This window comes from Lygodium microphyllum, chromosome 9 (genome assembly GCF_053477565.2).
Source record: "Lygodium microphyllum isolate KBCC chromosome 9, Lygodium_microphyllum_v1.1.10, whole genome shotgun sequence".
Lineage (NCBI taxonomy): Eukaryota > Viridiplantae > Streptophyta > Polypodiopsida > Schizaeales > Lygodiaceae > Lygodium > Lygodium microphyllum.
Window position 1 is genome coordinate 121532992 of NC_141143.1, and position 12508 is coordinate 121545499.

The following is a 12508-nucleotide window of genomic DNA, read 5'->3' on the forward strand; positions in this document are numbered from 1 at the left end:
CCTAAAGCCTAGGCCAGAGGAGTTAAACACAAGGGAGTTGGCTGAAGAGCTAGACTCTCCAAAAAGGGAGGCAGTTGTATCCTCACAACCGGGCAAGGCTGTTCAGCAGGCCATAGCTGTGTCCCATGAGGACACACTAGAGAAGGGAAATGCTGAGGCCCAACCAAGCATATCACCGGTTGGCCTAATCCAGAATCCTGAGTCGACGAGAGATGCACCTTCACGGACCAGGAAACAAAGGAGAAAATAGCGAAAACAACAGCAATTGCAGGTGGTTGTGGACCCCAAGAACATTGAGACGAAGAGCGCCAGAGAGCCGATGAATAAAGCATCGAGTCCATCCACCAATGAACCCATTAATGCCTCTCTTAATAGCGGTGAACCCTCAGACACATCCGTGTGCTCTGAAGAACCAAAGCAACCGTTGCCATCAACAGTTGCTTGCAACACTCTATCCACTGACAATAGAACTCACATTGATCAATTAAGAGTGGATACAACGCTGTCACAACAGGGTGACAAGGTCATATCAGTCACACCCAAGGAGAACCATGACGCAATAACGAAGCCTCAAGAGAAACAAGGAAACCCCAAGAGCATGAGCAATCCAAGCGTTGACCAATCTTGCTCATACAGGCCTGAACCCCCAGCTATGCTAAAGCCTAGGCAACTCCTAGAACCTTGCATGAAATAGCAACCGAGCAAGCCCTTGTTGAACATAGAAGTATCGCAGAATGCCTAGCTGAGATGGAGGCTAAGCTCAAGGTGTTCGCACGGGTTTACGTCCTTGCGGACATGGGCACAATCCCCAAGGAGCAGCTTGGAGATTTCTTGCCCTTCCCTCTATCCTGGGAGGAGCAAGAACATCTTAACGAGCACTACGATAGGCTTCTGCATGAACGCATGTAACTCATCTCTGACGAGGAAGCCGACGAACTGCGCTTAAGTGTCACGTTCAATGAAGTGCTCTGCCGACCAAATCTCATAGACATAGAGCAACTAAAGTGACTAACAAAGGTCCGAAGTCAATTTGAACAGCGTTGGTGTGAGAACTGCGTTGCAATGGCCGAACTAGGGGTTCAGATCATGACAGTCTCTGAGGAGCGATTGGCCAAATGGCGGTCTCAAAGAGACCCAATCTATGTGGCACCAACTTCCCTTCGAGTGCTAACTGGCATTCGGGGTACGAACTTAGCTGGAACTAGCCTAGAGAGCCCTTTGATTGATAAGGTTCTCACTGAGGAGGAGTTACACATTGCTAGTAGACTCGGACAAGGTTCCATGCTGTTCGATGTGGCAAAATATCTATCGGTACTAAGTAAGCTGCCACGAGTGCTGGATGCGTGTGCCACGCTCCAGTACAACCCTGAGTTCTACAATTGGTTCTTATCCTCGTGAAGTGACATGGATTCATAAATATGTATATAAATAAACACTGATTTTTGTGTCACCATGTATAAACAATATCAACACACACAAGCAATGATAGTCAAGCGCAGGGAGAAGAGTTGGGTCTGACAGGCTAAGCTTCTCAAGTCCTTCTCTCATCACGTATTTAAAAGCCGTGGGGCCATCCCCACCTCCAAGTGAAGGGCATGCAACCCACATTACTGCCATAGGAAGCCTTGACCAACAACTCTGATGGTGTAGACAGGGTATAGTCCCTTTCTATACACCTTCTTTCCTTTCCGGTCTATCCTTTTAAGGAGGGGCCCTGCCTAAATCCATGACTGCCAGCCGAGGTAACTCGACGTGAACCAAGATTTGCTAATGGCAGGAGGCTAAATATACATCACGGGGGCCATCCCTCTCCAACAAGCACTGCATGCCCACCCCTCCTCTTCTTGTCCTATGCGCTTGATAATCTGCACTATAATCCCTTACATATGAATGGTCTTATCATGTGACAAATCCTAATCCTTGATTCGCATATTACAAGCCCCCGCAAGGAAAACATGGAGAACCAAGGGCAGTTAGCTTGCAAGGACGCTCTCCGCAGCCGACGGGAACATGCAGCACACGCCCCTCCGCCAGTGCGCTACGTGCCTACTCTTAAAAGGTACGCCAAGAAACGCGACCCCAAGCGACACCGCCCCGAACGAAGGCCGAAGAATCCGCGGGCCAGGGAAGCGGATGCTCAGGGAGGCACACAAAATGTGGCAACGCTAGTTGCATAGATCCCAACGCACGCTCAGGCACCAGGTGCTCACGTAGTGACAAGGCGGCTAGGGATAGGGCATAATTTAATGAATTGTTTAAAGACATTCTGGAAATAGTAGCGGCCCGGAACTACACCATTCATGTCCCGGTCGACATGTTCCCTGCCCAGCCTCACGGGAGCCCCACACTTGCACCGCCCCGGTCGCCTAGCCAACCGAACTCACCCCACCTAGTACCTATCGACTAAGCCCCTATGATGTACAAGTAGCTTGACAAGTCATCATGCCATAACTTTTTGTTCTTGATGAGTAAAGGGGCAACATCCCCACTTGTACACACTTCCTTCACCTACTGTTAATGTATGCGATCTTAACAAGTAATGGGATAGGCATCATAGCATTCTGAAAAATTATGTCTTAACATGATTGCATTGGTTCAATGTACTTAATGCAAGTGAGCATATACTCTCACGAAGTGACAAGTGGATGCAGCATGACATAGGTCAAGGTCTAGAGGCGTTTAATGTCCAAGTCACCACAAGACCACCAATCCCACAAAGAACCATTATGGAGGAAGTGACAGGAATACCAAGAAACAAAAGCCATGACGGAAACGCCACTGGATGAGAACCCAAGGACACCTTTGTAGAAAAAGCACATATTGCAACTGAGCATAGCCAAAGCATAATCATCGATTACCTCCTCCTTCTTGGCTAAACTCTATGTTCGAGTAGGAGCCATGCTCTCAACAAGGGCGAACGTCTCTTCATCATCCAGGATTCAATTCGCAAGATGCTCTGCCCTTGTCCATGCACAGCTCACTCCAAGTGCTACCTCAATTGTTCAATGTCTTATATGTTACAAAGAGGTTTGCAAAATCTCAAGTGTATCTCTTTATCTCAACAATAGTTCCTCTAGCATCAAGATTGGTAACACAATCATCTCTGTAATATCAATTCTTCATAGCCTTTGAATCCTAACATTTCTCAATCCAAATGAAAGGCTAACAGTCTCAATGTATGGGATTGATTGTATTCACTTTTCCCACCAAAAAAAAAGAAAGAAGAAGAAGAAGAAGAAAGAAAGAAAAAAAAAGAAAAAGAAAAAGAAAAAAGAAAAACGCACACGATCACAGCACCACACCTAGGGGTCCTCAAATTAGGTACGCCCAATGACCTTGGTCGGCTGGCTCCGTCCCTAATTCCCTAGCCCTTTGTACATCCCCCACAATTGTTCAGGGCACATCAAGGGCAGCACATACCTAGGGAGCTCGCCATGCCTATGTTTAGACCTGTCACCTTGAACCACTTGCCATTTTTCTTTTGCACTCCATCTCAACCACTAGCTACCAAAAGCTCAGACATCACAGAGCTTAATTGTGCTACATTGCCTTGACAAAACCATAATGATGTCTCACGCAATCTTCAAGTGTACTCCCCGTCTTCATCGACAAATTTTTCCATCAACTAAGCCCTTGCTTCACTGACCCATTGCTATACAAGGAACCAAGCCGATAGTCTTCTAACTAAGTAATACCTAAATATGCACGTGTACTCACTTAATATTCACACTATAACCTATACACGGTTTGGGTTCTCAAGTGCAGGACAATACTCCAGGCTTGCTTAGTGAGGGTGAGGGACCGAGGAGGAGAAGCTCTCCATCTTCTCCTCTCTTCTTCTCTTCTCTTCTTTTCTCTTCTCTCGTCTTGCTCGTGGCAATGGAGCTTGGAGTGTGGAGCTTGAGGATGGAGCTTGCTTGAAGCTTGCACTTGGATCGTGGAGCTACCGAAGTGCGCGGGAGAGGAGGTAACTCGAACGGCACGGAGGTAAGCTCACTACACCCGTAGATATGGATGGCGCGTCGGTTATGTGAGAGGTAGCCATTAGTGCTCGGCTTGGAACGCTTGAAACAATAAGCGGTCCGTGGGTCTTGGCGGTTGAGTGAAAGCTCCCACATTATCGTAGACTACAATAGTTGAACATAGCCCCAGATTTGGTCTAGCCATCGCCTTGTTTATTCCCCACCATTTTGTCATTATATCTCTCAATTTTTTCCTTCTTCCATAATTATTTTTCAAGACAATGTACTTGTAAAGTAATTTTTTTCTTTTCAAGCATTTCTCTTCTTATCATCTCTTTGTGAGTGTGAAGTAATCCGTGTTGATGTATAACTCTACAACTATGAAGAAAGGTTGACAAGATGTGCATATTTGTACATGTTTGTATGATCTATGAGTGTGAGTTGCACCTTCTGTACTCTCGTGTTGATTGTCACTAAGCTATATTTTGATTCTTAAGGGACTTGGATTGAGCAAAATTACATTTTTTAAGAGGGAGGGGTGAGGTTTGCCTTCAACTTGTTAGCATAGTAAATGTCTGGGTTCGTATGTTGGTTTCATGGGCATTTGGTAGGCAACTTAGTCGGCATTGTGCAGGCACATTCTTCAGTAGTGGGCGAAATGTTCCATACAAAATAAGCCTGCATTTTAGGGGACTTTGGCAGTTGGATGATGTGCCCCTTTTCTTGCTCATCCTTAGTCTATATATGTTGTGCTTTTTCATAATCTTCTATATTGTATCATTCAACGCATTGCATTCTATTGCACAGAGGGAGACTATGAGCACTTCAATAGTATCATAATCTTCTATTTTGTATCATTCAATGCATTGCATTCTATTGGAGAGAGGGAGACTATGAGCACTTCAATAGTATCTACAACCCATTTGGCTTGTGTTCACACTTATGCTTTGGTTGGATTCCATGGCCCAATTTCTCATTCTCACTTGCTCTTGTCAATTTCATTGCGTATGTAGTAGTTGTTTTCTTTTGCCTTTGTTGCCTCTCTCTTTCTCGCATGGTATCGAATTACCAAGTACTTGGTCTTGGTGCTTTGTCTCTTTGCTGTATTTGCTAATACAAGTCTGCTAAAGGGGTTGTAACACTTTGCGTTTTGCTGCTGGTTGACTTCATGTGGTGTAGGGGACTCATTTCCTAGCTGGGTAACATCCTTTAGTTGGTGGTCAACTTGTTTTCACCTTGCTGTGTGCTGCTGAACGTGCTTTGTTTTTTATCCAATTGCAATTGTTTTTGTTTTTCCTGCACATGTCAGCCTGATTTGAATCTCATCTACCTCATCTACTTGCACTTTTAGGTTGGTGGTAGCTTTGGCTTGATTTTCACTCGAGAGGTTTTTTGTGTGCTGATCAGTGTGTTACAGCACAACGGAAATAGAACTTGTATTCTTTTTAATTAATGTGCATAGTCAATTATTTATCAAATTTGTTTTCTTTGTAATAAAAGATTTAGCAAAGTGCATTAAAATTGGCCACTCGTGTGCTCATAGGTTATGGTGGACCCATAGTGTAGGCTAGAAGAAAGATAACACTTCTACCTATATGACCCTATTGGGTGCTTGTGAATTACTGGAACTTGAGCGTATTAGGTTTAGACTTGCCTCACAAAAAGAATTAGTTCTTTAAAGTGTAGGCTAGATCCTCCAGAATTGTCATAACACAAGAGAAAAAGAATTTGTATCCTTTCTCTTAATTTGCACATTTAATCATTTATTGAATTTGTTTTCTTTGCACTTACAAGATATATAGAAAAGTGCATTAGAGGTGGCTAGTAATGAGTGGTCATAGGTTATAGTGGGCCTGTGTAGTGGGTTAGAGGGAAGATAGTACACCTTCCACCTATATGACCCGATTGGGTGCTTGTAATTGGAACTCAAGCATATTAGTGTTAGACTTGCACACAAAAAGGATTAATGCCTTGAAGTGTTGGCTAGATCTGCCAGAGTAGACAATTACAATAAGCAAGATGACATGATCATGAAACGTTTGTACAATGTGGATGCGTAGGCTGAAAGCTATAATGTGAAAGAAAATTGTGGTACTTACCTGGTTCTGTTTCACTAATTTGTTTCCTGATTGTGAATGTGTTCCCGTTCTCCATTTCTGAAACTCTGTTCTGCTATGCACAAATGTGTATCTCTCACTGCACGAAACTCGAGAAGTTAAATAATCTGCATCCTCTTGCCTTATGGTTATTGACCGTGAAGCTTCGAACCTCAAATCTAACAGCTTTGCTCTTGGAGTAATTTGTAAATTATCAACAATAGGTTTATGATGTAATTAGTAATGTATGTGGAATATGTTTTGGAAGTTGCTGATTGCAGATAGTGCTCATTAGGCTGAAATGCTTTTGTGCAGGACTGGGTTGGAAGTCTTGGAAGCGGCGATGGTTCGTTTTAACCCGTACATCCTTTGTATTTTATAAAAGTGACCCGGTGAGTTCATTTTAACCTGCACATACCTTGTAAATGATGGAAATGACTGGATAAGTTACAACTAATTGTGAGAAGAAATTAACTGTGAGAAAGTATACGATTTTCATTGCAAAGCATGCTAAGCGGATGGATGCAGTATGACTAGTTAGATGACAGTGGAGACCTGGCCCTATCTGATGTCAGGAACATAGTAGCACTCTGTGTTGTTTTGGCCTAGGGTAGTTCTGAAAACAACTTTGACATAACCCAAGGGATTTCTTGTCAAGTGAACAGAAAATTACCTCTATTACCATACCATAGGATTGTTCTAGTATCAGATGTTCAACCTAGCTCAAGGACTGATCAAACGTTGTGTTGCATTTCTGTCTGACATATGTGCAATCAAATGATTCATAAACAATTTTAACTTCTGTATGGCAGAATGGGCTTTCTAAAGGAACTGAACCCAATCTGGCTTTGGGTGGAATCGAGTTGAACAATTCAGGCAGGTAAAGGAAAACTAATTTACTCATTATCGACCGTACCATGCTGTCCTGTGGTGTTACTGGAGGGTAATACATGATTCTTACCATGTCTTCTTTCCAGTGTACTGGCACAATCTGACAAAAAGCTGCTTACAGTTCTTTTTCCTGATGGCCGTGCTTTTACACTGAAGGTTATATTTCTGTTTTTCCAGCTAGTTCATAAGTCCAAGTTTAGACTTAAGTCAGTTTAGTCTGCGAACACTTGTAATTATATTCACAACTCTTTGTCTGAGCAACTCGCTCTTTTTGAGATGCAGGCAGAGACATTAGAAGATTTGGATGAATGGAAATTTGCTCTTGAACAGGCTATATCTGCAGCCCCAAATGCTACGTTATATACAGGACAGACTGGCATTTTTAAACATGATTCAATTGATGCTACTGATGCACCAGCTGACCTAGGTACCCTTCTGTTCTTTTCTAGAACCTTCTTATATACAAGCTTCATATTTGAAGAGACATGCAGTAATGTCTTTGTGGAGTCAAAAAATCTATGTAGTTTTTTGCTCCATGCAATCAAATGAATTGTGTGGCTACAAGGATAGGTTAGCTTGTCTTTCCAGGACCAGGCCTCGTAAGCCCTGTTGGTAGATGCTTCCCTCATAGCAAGTTTTGCCTTTCAGTACTTCAAATTCTTATCATAATAGCCTTATTGCTGGGATGCTGTACATTGTTTATCTTGTGCAGGTCGAGGCAAAAAGCCTGTGAAGTCTCTTGTTATTGGGAGACCTATCTTGCTTGCATTAGAGGATATTGATGGGAGCCCCTCGTTTCTGGAGAAAGCATTACAATTTATTGAACAACACGGTATGTTTTTATATGTTTCTTGTTTTGTTGGCACTATTTCAAGTACATTGAACAGCGGATACAGCTCAATCGTAACCCAGTTCCAGGTGTTTAATCTATCTCAAAGCTATTTGTACCATGTTCAGGTGTTTCCACCTGTTCCTGCTAACCTTATGTTTTATTTCTTCATTGTGGATTTGAGGGTTTTCCTCATGGCAGTAAAAAGTCCAAAGCTAGAGCGGTGTGAGGATGGTTGTGGGGGTGGAATTGATAGATGTATTGGCCGTTTAAATGAAACGATCACTGTTGAACAGGTGTAACTGCAGAGGGCATTCTCAGACAGTCAGCAGATGTTGATGAGGTTGAGCTGAGAGTTCAGGAGTATGAGCAAGGTTGCTAGAACTATTATGGCTCAAGAATATGGTCTTTTATGTTTTCTGATTGTGAGAAATATTTGTTGGCCCTTTATTATTGGTTTTCCTTGGTCTGTGCAGCCATTTACCTTTGGGTTGTCTACAGGAAAAAATCAGTTCGGGCCCAATGAAGATGCGCATGTTATAGGTGACTGCATAAAGGTAGGGTGATTTGAATTACATACTTAACTTTCCTTTATCTCTTTGGGACCTTGGATTTTGATTATTGCAAACATGTTACTAATAAGAGCTGAATTATGTGAAACTTTGCAGCATGTGCTTAGAGAACTACCGTCATTGCCTGTTCCGACTCCTTGTTGTGCTGCTCTGCTTGAAGCTCAGAGTAATTGAAGTTCAACACTTGCTTTTCACATGGTTACAAACCTTTGGTTTCACTTTTATCATTCTGATTATCAGCTAGTGTGATTTCGAAACTTGCATGTAGGGGTTCAGGTGAGAGAGGATCAAATTCAGGCCATGCGGATGGCTGTTGCAGAAACATTCCCTGAACCAAATCGAAGATTGCTTCAAAGGTGTGTTTATAGATAGCGTAATTGTTCACACTAGTGCAACCTGCACATACTGCTGCTCTCTGTGCTCTTTGGATGTTTTTACTACTGTATCATAATTGATATTTTTGCCTGCTAGGTTGCTCAAAATGATGCGTGCTGTTGTAGCACATGCTGATGAGAATCGTATGACAGCACCTGCTGTAGCAGCCTGCATGGCCCCGCTACTGTTGAAGCCCCTTTTGACGGGCGAGTGTGGGGTTGAGGATGATTCAGACATTAGCGGAGACAACTCGGCACAACTTCTTGCTGCTGCTGCTGCAGCAAACTGTGCTCAAGCCATCATCACAACTCTTTTGGAAGAGTATGATAAAATCTTTGAGGTGATGATTACTGTATTTCATGCCAAAAACTGTGACATCATGTGAAATACATATTTAGTTACTTTCTTGTGGAAAATTTTGAAATCAGCATTATTTTGAACATGACAGGATGTTGAAACACAAAACGGCTGTGCTGATGTGCATTCAAGGGTTGAAACAGCTACCAGTGAGAGGTTGTCAGATGGAGAAATTTCCCAGCTGCACGAGGAAGATTATGGTGATGTGCAGGATGATCAGGATGCAGAGCTTGTTGAGGATCCTGAGCGGCTTGTCAGTGGAAGCTCAAGTGAGAGCAGTGGAGATCAGGATAGTGATGTGTATGGTTGCAAGGTGTGTATAAACTTGGCTGTCATCTTGTTTTACGATGGTTTACAATTTACAAGTCATAGTTTAGGCTTGCTCTTCTTAAAGGGGAATTTTCTGTAGTTTTGTGCTTTGCATTTGGCAAACTTCAGTAGATCGAACATAACATGCTAAAGAAAACCTAAGCTGCAGGTATTTGAAGATGGAGATTCAGATGTGGATTCCCTTGGAGTTTCTAATTCTCATACTAATCAGAGTGATAATTCAAGGCCAGGCAAAGTATTGTCACAATCAGTAAATCTTGGGAACTTGAGACCCATTCGTGAAGGTGATGTGGAAAGTGACAGCTTAAGTACCACTTCTCTTGGAATATCCCATTCATCGTGGGGCATAACAAGGCTTTCACCTATGGCAACTCCTAGAGTAGGTACGGTGCAGTCTGTCTCAGAGACAAGTTCAAGCAGAATGGCTGTAAAAACTCCAAGAGTTACTTCCAATAGCAGGAGATCTTCCATCTGGAATTTAAGTGTAAGTTTTCTTTCCTGTTTGGATCAGTTTTAAGTGACAATTTTGTGACTGTTGGTATGTCATGAACAATTGTTGATCTAAAAGGGACACTTATGTCTAAAAACTTTGCTTGCAGGCAACAAAAAAGAAATCAATCTCTGAGACCAGAGGCTCATCTGGAGAAGAAGAGTGAGTTTCTTCTGGTGTTGGACTTTCAGATGTTCAAGTTAGAGAAATTATCTGGATGTGTATGAAGCTTGAATATAGGGTAGAGTGATTTCATCTGTTAGTGCAGTTGCTTGTCACTGCTCTTTGCAGGCCTCAGGGTATGAGATAAAAATTGTACATGGATATTGAAAAGTGTATGGCATGCCCTATTTTCTGTTAAAATGTATATTGCATTGGAACATTACAAGTGGTTTTGAAATTCACCTTGCATAGGAGCATCTACAATGAGTAGATGTTGTCAGCAGGACTGAATACATCCCATGTTAAAATTCATGTATGTGAGAGAGTAAGCACTTGATATACAAACCTATACCAAGCCAATGAGATAAGGTGACACAGCTCCCTTTGTATAGCCGGGAAACCCTAAAGTCGCCCTAGCCCATGCCTTCATCTCCTAAGGAGGCTTTAGATCTGAAATTAGTTTCACGGCAAACCATCCCTACCTTAAAAGATTTTTTCCTTCAAACCTACCATAGTACAAAGAGATATCCAATAGAGGAAATACAAAATGAATAAGTAGTAGGACCATCTACAAATCCATGGTGATGGAGTAGTATCTCCTGGGTCCCAAGTGAACCATGGATGACCCTACATGTATCAAGGCTTGTCCCCTGAAAGAAACAATGTAGGCTCATATGCTACAAACTGATGAGTTCTTCTAGCTCCTGGATCCCATACAAAAGCCACATGCTACTTCCTTCTATTAACGGGCCTACTGCTGGGGTCAAAGAATATGGCCCATGGAAAACCAGTCCCTTTGCCTTATGATGGTTCTGCTACGCTGACCAATGCATGCCATCTTGCCCTGATCTTTGCTCTAGGCTCCATCACTGAAGGTATAGTCTCTAGGAGACCCTCATTTACATGCCTAGGGTCATATCATCTGTGGCTCAATCTCCTCCTCAGTTTGTTGTAACTATGCTACTGCAGGAGAATCTGTTGGCACTTGCTCTAGTTGATCCAGAAAATGAGCACCTCTGGACTTGAACAAGTGTGCCAAAGTCCTTAGAATCCCACACCGGTGCATCGTTCCTAAGATGGTCTCTGTCTGTACCTGAGCATTTGAGTCTCTTTCCTATCCTAGCAATACTAAGATGACAGGAAACTCTATGATAGGCTGCCTTCTGACATGTATATGCATGATTACTGGTAGCATAGGGCTTCTCGGTGCAGGTTCTCTCCATCCTCCTCTTTGCCAACCTCCTCATGATCTTTGTCATCCCATGCTCTTTGCTGGTGGCCTGCTTTCTATAAGATTGGTATAATGGCTGAAGTAGGTGGGATAGTCCTCGAATGGTTGATCTCTTAGGTCCATGGTCTCCGATGCAGTCCACACACTTGCCTATACTTTAGTTGCTAAGTACATTCCCTACCGCTCCTCAAGCTCATGATGCCATGAAGATTCCCCTGCATCATAATTCTCATGAGCTTGAGTATCATCAGTCTCCAACAGAAGCTTGGTCCTCATGATTCTCTCTCTCTACATCATCATGATCAAGGGCATACTCCGCATCTCTGCCCATATGCATGATCCACATTGTGCTCTGGATAGGCATCACAATCTAGCTGCCATATCACTCTTTGCACCATCTATATAAGAATAGGTAACAAAAGTAAGACTTTGGGTCTCCTCCTCCTCATTATAGTTCTCCTTGCATGAGTCATGAGCGCACACATCCTCATCAGCATGATGCCTTGATCCATAATGCAGGCATAATGACACTTGTACTCTAGATAACCCTTGCATGGATTAACATCCTCATAATCCTTGCAATACATGTTCTCTCTGTCATCATAATCGTCATAGCCATTGGCTGGAGTAGGTGTCTTCCCTATCATGCCAAGCATATTGGACCTCCTCATTGTCATAGAAAGGTGCATAATCTCCGTCATTGCCTATAAGGATTGGATAGCACACACTTGGAAAACCTTTTATGTATGCATAGTAACTAGAAGCCGTAACTTTTTGGTGCAAGAAACACATCAAGTGATGGCTAAGACCTGAGCATATATTGTGGCAGCTGCCACTCAAACCAAGGACTGAGATCATAAAGTTGACTACGTGCTGTCTCAAAAGCTTGCATTCATCAATGAGCACATCTCTTCCATTTTTGGATGCATACACCTCTCAAAACATGCAATCCTGCGAAATAATAAAATTCGCTCCATGCAAAGTTTCAAAAAGATAAGATCCATAAAAGAGGAAAAGTCAAGATAGTTGTTACCACTAGGAAGAATGACTAAAATGACTGAGTAAAGAATGACTGATAGTTGTTACCACTAGGAAGAATGACTAAAATGACTGAGTAGAGGATTTTTATGCACGTGTAGCCCAGCTAAATATCCCAGCTAGTTGGAAAACACATTAAAAAGTAAAAGACTTCCTATTAGAGCTAATGAAGACT

General features: G+C 42.6%; 1 pseudogene across 1 annotated transcript in view; it reads left to right on the forward strand.

Annotated features, from left to right (window-relative positions):
* LOC148031510 (rho GTPase-activating protein 6-like) overlaps nt 1-12508 on the forward strand; it is a 31717-nt pseudogene that overhangs the window by 13998 nt on the left and 5211 nt on the right. The window contains exons 3-15 of the transcript XR_015691903.1: nt 6374-6450; nt 6871-6938; nt 7036-7105; nt 7232-7376; nt 7662-7781; nt 8075-8152; nt 8280-8335; nt 8447-8516; nt 8619-8706; nt 8822-9065; nt 9174-9395; nt 9561-9896; nt 10012-10064. The product of XR_015691903.1 is annotated as a rho GTPase-activating protein 6-like (transcript). The remainder of the gene's footprint in view (nt 1-6373; nt 6451-6870; nt 6939-7035; nt 7106-7231; nt 7377-7661; nt 7782-8074; nt 8153-8279; nt 8336-8446; nt 8517-8618; nt 8707-8821; nt 9066-9173; nt 9396-9560; nt 9897-10011; nt 10065-12508) is intronic.